The sequence below is a fragment of the Oreochromis aureus genome, linkage group 3 (assembly GCF_013358895.1).
Source record: "Oreochromis aureus strain Israel breed Guangdong linkage group 3, ZZ_aureus, whole genome shotgun sequence".
Lineage (NCBI taxonomy): Eukaryota > Metazoa > Chordata > Actinopteri > Cichliformes > Cichlidae > Oreochromis > Oreochromis aureus.
In genome coordinates, this window is record NC_052944.1 from 34,356,593 (window position 1) to 34,364,812 (window position 8,220).

An 8,220-nucleotide genomic window follows, 5' to 3' on the forward strand; every position below is an offset into this window, starting at 1 on the left:
ACTTAATTAAAGAACCTTCATTTCCTGAACAGGCCACATTATCAAGCCAAATTTGTCCAGTTCCTGCACCAAAGTAAGCTGATCGAGGAGCCTCTAGTGCTGTCCCACAGTTTAACTGTCTGCATGTTATTGTAATAGATTTCTACTCTGCCAGAGCGTCGAGTCGATCCAGATCCAGCTAATCTGGTGGCTGAAAACAAAACACAGAGAAGCTACGTTATGCATACAACACACAGGATTTGTAATCTTCATCAGTAGTTGCCCACATATAGCAGAATTATAAAAAGTTATTTTTCACTGTAACAACCACAAACATGTTCATTGAATCATATTTCATAACCTTAAATGCAAATATAAATTGCGAATTTTTAAATCATATGCACAAGTTTTGTAAACAAGTTATTTGCAGCCATTTACCTTTTACTCTTTTTTTTTATAACCATTTCAAACTATTTACAGAACAATCAGCTGTTCTGCATTCAATATGATGCCACACAAATTATTTGTGCCACTCCACAAAAAAAAAAAAAAAAATTTCTGTCCACTATACAGGAGAACATCACAGCCTGATACCTGCAGGTCTGACAGCAGCAGGTGTATCACTCGTGTTTTCTACCTGGAGACAGCAGTCGCCTCATTGTTCTGACACACAACACAAAACTATCCACAACACTACACACTAACTACACAAGACAACACATTAACTACACACTCCAAACACGCTAAACATCACAAATCTCTCACATCTCAAAACTCACTCTCTCTTTTTCTGCTCTCTCTCTCTCTCTCTCTCTCGCCGTCAGTCCTAAAACTTCCCCGTCTTCCTAAACAACCAAATGTCATGTTGCTATATCATTTTTGATTGGTCGACATGGTACATTTTTCCACCAACATGAATGGGCTGTTTTTTGTTTAGTTTTTCTATTTTTTGGTCATAAGCAGAGAGTGCTTGCTAGCACTGTCCTTAAACAGTAAACATGACGAAACTAAACACGCGTATATATTGTTTATCATGACTCTGGTTTTACGAGGCCCATCAACACAATTTACCATGACTACTTTATTCTTCCTCAGTCAAACAGCAGCACTCATGCGATTGTTTTGCCCCCCCCAGCTCCAGGTGTTGTGCCAAAAAGTGATCGTCGGGCAGAAAGTGATTGCCGTCCGCGGGAGCGCGCAGCTGCTTAAAGTTGTAGCGCCCAGATTACTTACAGCTACTTCCGTGCAACTGATATAAGATGCAGTAAGCTGAACACAGCTTCAACCGTCTGTTTGTTGAAAAATAGTAATGCGACCGCACCGCATTTTCTTCTTAGTAACGGTAACGGCGTTGCAACGATAGAAATAGTAATTAATTACATTACTCGTTACTGAAAAAAGTAACGTTACTTGTAACGCTGTTATTCCCATCACTGCAGATTATTAATACTTGTTGCTAATCCAATTCCAGCAAAGATCCTGTAAAATGTAAATGAAAATGCAATTTAACAATGCCTGTATTCTTAGGTCCTTAAGGCAGTGCTTCATTAGAAGCAGGGATCATTCATTCATGGAAAACACTTCACGATGTCGGAAATATTTGAACTCTGACATCTTTCTCTGTGAACAGGGTTTTCCATCCACAAATGTGAGTTAAAGCTGCATGAATCAGAGACGAATCCACACTTCAATTCAATTTAATGCAATGTTAGGGCCAAATCACACCACTCATGCCCTTTTTATATTGTAGGATAAAGACCTGACAATAATACAGAGACAACCCCAACAATCAGACAACCCTTTATAAGCGAGCAATTGGTGACAGTGTGAAAGAAAAACTCCTTTTTAAAAGGAAATAAACCTCTGGCAGAACCAAGCTCGGGCAGGGTGACCGGTTGGGGTGAGGGGAGACTCATTTATGCATGAGTACTGTCTTTTCCAGGGAACAAAGTGGACCCAGGACTAATGAGCAGCTAGAATCTGATATCATACAAGAATGGGAAAACATTCTTCTCACAAACATCCACCAACTGCTCTCTTCAGTTTCCAGACATGTAGTGACTACTGTTAAAAGTAGAGGTAATACTACAGAGTGGTAAAATGGCCCTGTCCCAACTTCTTGGAGACATGTTACTGCCATCAAATTCAAAATGAGCGTATGTTTTTCTTAAATGGTACGTTTTCTACATTCTATTGGAAATACAATTTGGATGTATTCGATTTACAAATCATTTATTTCTTTTATCATAAAATTAAAAAGTAATTTTATTGATATTTTTATTTAAAAGTAACATTTTAAAAATAGCCTTAAAAACTAAGTCGGAAAGAAAAGAGTTTAATTCTGACTCACAAAGCCTTTCAGCTTCTAAATCTGAATTATGACAGATGATTCAAAGTGGACTTAAAACACTACATGTATAGAGGCTAATTTACGCCATTGAGCCCTGCCCCAAAAACTGACATGGGTGTAGTTTGGTCTGTGAACCTGCATTTAAGATGTAACTGTTTTTTTTTTTTTGGCAGAAAACCAAGGATGTAGTGTCTACTTTCACTCTCTTATTTTCCTGCACCTGCTCTTCTTCCACGGCACCTGTCTGCTGTGGCGTGCCTCAAGGATCTGTGCTGGGCCCTATTCTTTTCTCACTGTATAGCTCCCTCTAGGCACAATCTTTGAGAAATACAATATCGCTTTTCACTGTTACGCTGACATACAGATCTACTTTGAACTTGCTGATGATCCTCCTCTGTCTCTGCACTGCTTTCAAAAGTGCATTTGTGAGGTTAAAGAATGGCTCTTAGGAAACTCTCTTATCTTAAATGATAAGAAAACTGAAATTGTGGTATTTGATAGCAATATTCCTCATGGACAACTTCGTGATGCCTTTGGTTCCTTGCCAGCTCCCTCTCTGACACTGTTAGCAATTTGGGCATGTTGCTGGATAGCTCTTTTAAATTTGATAAACAAGTGTCTGCTGTAGTTAGATCTACTTTCTACCAACTGTGTCTCATTTCTAAGGCTAGGCATTATGTTCTGCATAAGGACCTGGAAAAGCTTGCTCACGCCTTTGTGACCTGTAGGCTGGATTACTGCAACTCCCTTTATTTCTGTCTTCATTCTGCCCTTCTTCACAGACTGCAAACTGTTCAAAATGCTGTGCCATGCCTTCTGACCGGAACTGGGAGGTTTGCCTCTATTACCCCTGGTTTAGCTGACCTGAACTGGCTACCCATTAAATACTGCATCCAATTTAAAATACTGCTGCTTACTTTTAAAATGATCAACGACACAGCCCTGACCTACCTTATCAAACTCCTTAGATCGTACATTCCCGCCGAGCACTCAGATCATCTACTCAGTTACTCCTGGTGCAGCCAAGATCTCGGCTGAAGTCTAGAGGCGACTGTGCGTTTGCCTTGGCTGCACCAGATTTATGGTATAACCTTCCTATTGCTATCCATGCGTCTGATTCTGTCCAATCATTTAAATCACGGTTAAAAACCTATTTATTTAACCTTGCCTTTCCTCCTCGTTAATGCCTGTATCTGATCCCTACACTATTTTACCTGTTATACATATCTTTTATGGCTTTTAACATGTTTTACTTGATATACATTTTATGCTATTCCTGTGTATTAGTGACACTGACCTGGTATACTTGGTACTTTGTTATGGTCCTATAATATTTAATAATTTTAATATTTATAATATTTATGTCTTATTTTCTGTCTTTTATGTGAAGCACTTTGGTACACCGTTGGTTTTTAAATGTGCTCTATAAATAAAGTTGTATTGTATTGTATTAATTGCATGTTTAAATGCAAATCTGGAGAGAACTAAGAAAACGTAACCTGTGTGTGTGTGTGTGTGTGTGTGTGTGTGAGAGAGAGAGAAACATAAAAGGAGGAGAGAAAAGTGTTCTTCTTTTCCAAGTAGTACAGAAATTTAAATAAGCAATGCGAGGCACAAATGAGGGCAGTGCTATCTAGTACCTTTAAAATAGCTTTTTTTTAATATATAGCTTGTATATAAAGGGTCTTGAGCCAACTGTTGTTGGGATTTAGCGCTATATGACTAAAATAGAATTGAGTTGAACAGAATCTACTTATTGTGTAGCTCAGAGGAAACAAACAGGGTTGAAATCAAACTTGAAACTTGAAGTTGTTAAATTGTTCTTGGATACTTACCAGCCTGCTGTGAATGACCATCTGCAAAGTGGAACATAAAATAAATATGTTAAACCAGTGACTGGTTTGCACCAGGAAGCGTGTTTCAAAGAAAACGGAAATATGTGAAAATTCAAATTGGATCTGCTCTCTCATTATTTATGTCTGGGAACTTTCACAATTGCTGATGTGAACATTTTGGGAAAAGTTCAGATTACAGTGATGTGGAATTTGTCAACAAATTTTGGTTTCTCACTAACCAAACAGCAAGGGGAAACAAATCTAAACATTTAGTGAAAAAGGAGTTTCATGATTTACACCACCTGACATGTAGTAGCTAAAACATGTGGTGCTATAATGACCAGTTTCAACATTATAACAATATTATATATGCAGTGAACATTAGTAACCATTTAGAAAGTTTTATAAACACCAAGGACAACTTTACAATACAGCTTTGTTCACTGGTCAACAAACCTGTTATTAACCAGTTTAGTAGATATTGTTAAAGGTAAATTAAAACGTCCTCGTTATTGTTACTCTTGATTAATATAGTGTTATTGAATTCAGCACTGCCAGTCACAAGGTCATTACTTTCTATTTGTCAGCATAAAAACACTATCACTTGTTTTGTTTTTTTTAAAGTAATATTTATTCCTTTTTTCCTTGGCTTTTAAATCAGAATTAGTTTATACTACTTTTATTTGTCTTATTTCTTACTTACCTTACTTATCTTAAATGTACAGCATCTTGGTCAATAGTTGTTGTTTTAAATGCGCTACATAAATAAATTTGACTTTGACTACATAAAAGGTCATTTAAAAGAAAATTAATGCATTGTAATAATAATGTATTTAATTCTTTGACCTGGTGGATTTAAAAAAACGTTCCTTCTTTGATCCATTTTGACTCACATTCCCATGTTGTGTCAATCTACAAACAGGTTAACAAGTTGGCTCATTTAGAGTATCTAAAGAACACATTTTTATCTGCAATATTCTTTAATTAAATTAAAATAATTAAATAAAAATCAAACGTCTTTCTCACCTTTGCATAAAAGAATAGTTATCACAGAGAAACAGAAGACAAACAGTTGGAGAGCCATTTCTAACCCCACCTGTTTTAATTTGACTTATTAAATACAGATAACCATATGCTGAGCTCCACCCACGGGCTGATGTGTCTTAAATGGCCTTCCCATCACTGAACAATGAATTAACATAGATATGAAACAATATACCAAATCAAAGAACGTACCGGTCTTTGAGGACACTGACTTTTTAAATAAAAGCTGTCCATCAGGTAAAAAGCATCAGTAGAAAATTAAATTACTCTTATTGATTATTGATTAATTTAATGACCCAAAAAGGGAAACTATGTGATTGGCTATGTGTGGACATTGACAGTGGACATTGGAAATTGACACAGTGGCGTGCGGTGAATTTTCCAAGTACACAAGCAAACACAACTGAAAATAAATGGTGGAAGCATTTTCAAACCATTCCCTTAAGAAAAGAAACAATAAAACACTACGAAAACACAGCACGCATAAAACTATTATTGGACAACTGTGCATAAAATATTAACAGCAAACATCAGCTGAATTAAAAGAGTTGAACAGTGTGTAACATGGTTAACTGTCAGTATCTACGGGGATTCAAATATAAATGAAAATGTAGGTGAAGTGTTGGCAGAGCACAATAACATACACCGTGCAATGTGTCTCCCTGCAGCTATGTAAATATGTAAATATGCTAACAGTAAAGGGCAAATCACATTTTAAAACACATTCCATTTCCACCTATTACAAGGTTAATGTATAAGGGTTCATGGTTAATCACACAGTCATATCATGTAGTAAGTAAAATAATTAAAATTTACTTGCTCATTTGGAAATCAGGCCAACCCTCTCATGACTGCTGGGTGGTCCGAGCTGCATAGTGTAATGGAAAGACTACACACCTTTGTCGCAAGTTCGATTCCCACCCGGTATCCAATAAGAGTCCTGGCTAGACCCCCCCATGCTAAAAGCCAAGCCCTGGAATGGTGCGGCTACGTCTGCAGCTTGGACACAAGCATTTCACTACATGTTGTACACTGTATGGTTGAGTATGTGACAATAAAGTTTGGTTGTTGCTGTTGAGTTTGAATTCTTGTTTATCATTAGTCACTCCTTTTGTTTAATCTATAGATTAGATTGTGATTTATTCTGTAGCATCAGTTCTTATTATAATTTGTAGTTACCAGTTGTGTTTATAGAGTTTAATTTGTTTTATCAGTGCCCCCCCCCCCCCATCTCATCCTTCTGTCTTCCCCTCTGGAAAGTTCACTTATGTCCTGTCTGTCTCTTTTCCAGTGTGGTTGTGAGAGGAATAGAAATATTTTCCTGCTATTATTTGTTGCTATTTTTATAATCATCATTACCATTTCATGTTAATAGGGATGTTGCATTCAGATGCACTCAGATGTTCAAAATATATTGGTATTATATTAGTCTTTATTACAGGTTCAGTTATAATCAGTTGAATCTATAATTTAAAGGTTTTTGAATGTTTTTATATTCTTACACTGAAGTCTTCAGTGGGGGAGAAGCTGACTGCAGGGACAGGAAGTTACATGTTTTTGCAGAAGTGAAACCGAAAGCAGAGTGAGTGCAAGCTGAAGAGTAGGGTGTTTATTCAGTAGATTACATATATAGTCTTGGTTCGGACATACACGTAACCACCCACACACTTAGTTAGAGGGATCACTGATAGGGGAAAGTTCAAGTTGCTTAAGTTGAGGTCAACTAAGGTTCAGAAAGCAGATGCAAACTCTACACGTACAGACAGACAAATAGTGAGAGGTCATGACACGTGCGCAGTACACAGCATGCACGCCGCCGCACGTGTACGCACACACACACACACACATGGTAGATCTATTTTGGTAGGGCAGAAATGCAGAAGTGTGCCGACGTACTTAGAGGAAGTGCACCCGACGAGCGACAGCGAAGAGGGGAAGCACCGACCAAAGACAATGTTCTTTAGAGCTATGTTAAAGGTCATGGAACATTTTGTGGTTTGGATTGACGTAAGCTGTACTATTGTCTATTTTTGTAAAAGAGGGGGCTTTGTTATTGTACCCATATAAAACCTTGTCTCATGATTGTAAGTTCAGTTCGACGCTGAAATCTGCACAGCGGTCGGACTCACACATGTGTTTATTAAAATACTGTCTAATTCCACACTGGACTGGATCTGTGGTTATTTATGGATTCTTCTCTCAACATTGAACCCTAACAGTTGTTATTCATTCCCTGATTTACATGGGTAGACATTTGTTTCCTGTCTTTTGCATTTAATTTTACTTCTCCTCCTGTCCCATTGTTGTTGTCTCCCTGATTACTGTTTTTTGTATGAATAATGTCATCTTTCCCTCAGTCTTTGCCTCGGTATTCTGTTTATTTTCCTGTCTCTTCCTCTTTGTGTTCTCCTGGCTCTTTTGGGTTATTTCCATCTCTTCATGGACTTTTTTATTCTGCTTTGTGTAACTTGGCAACAGTCGAAAGCCTCTAAATTTTCCACAGTCTTCAAACCCTGCATATAATGACAAATCGAGATATTCTTCAGAGGTGTATTTATAAGCATATATCATGTACTTTATTATTTTGCACCACCACTAGCAACAAAGTGCCTTATAAAGTGGTTGGTGTGTGTATAACTAAATATCAAATATGAGTTTTGCTGAATGCTTGTCTGGAAGTTTTTAACAGCTGATTTTTAGTAAAAAAACCCCCCCAAAACACTTAAGTTAAGCTAATAATGCTTAGAATTAATTCTTTACTGCGTTCCAGTTTATTTCACTCTCCCCCTGAACTGTCTTGCAAGTACACACCTCACTGGACTCATCATAACTGAGCATCGAGTCGTGTTAAACAAACACGTCTCCTTGTTCTTAAAGAGTGCTTACCTTTAGCGACCATCATCCTTCGGTGCTGAGTCACGTCCTCTAACAGTTTGCATATTTTTCTCCTTTGTCTTTTACTCTCAACAGCAACATCCTGATTAAATTTCCCAATGCAAATCTCTCTGTGCC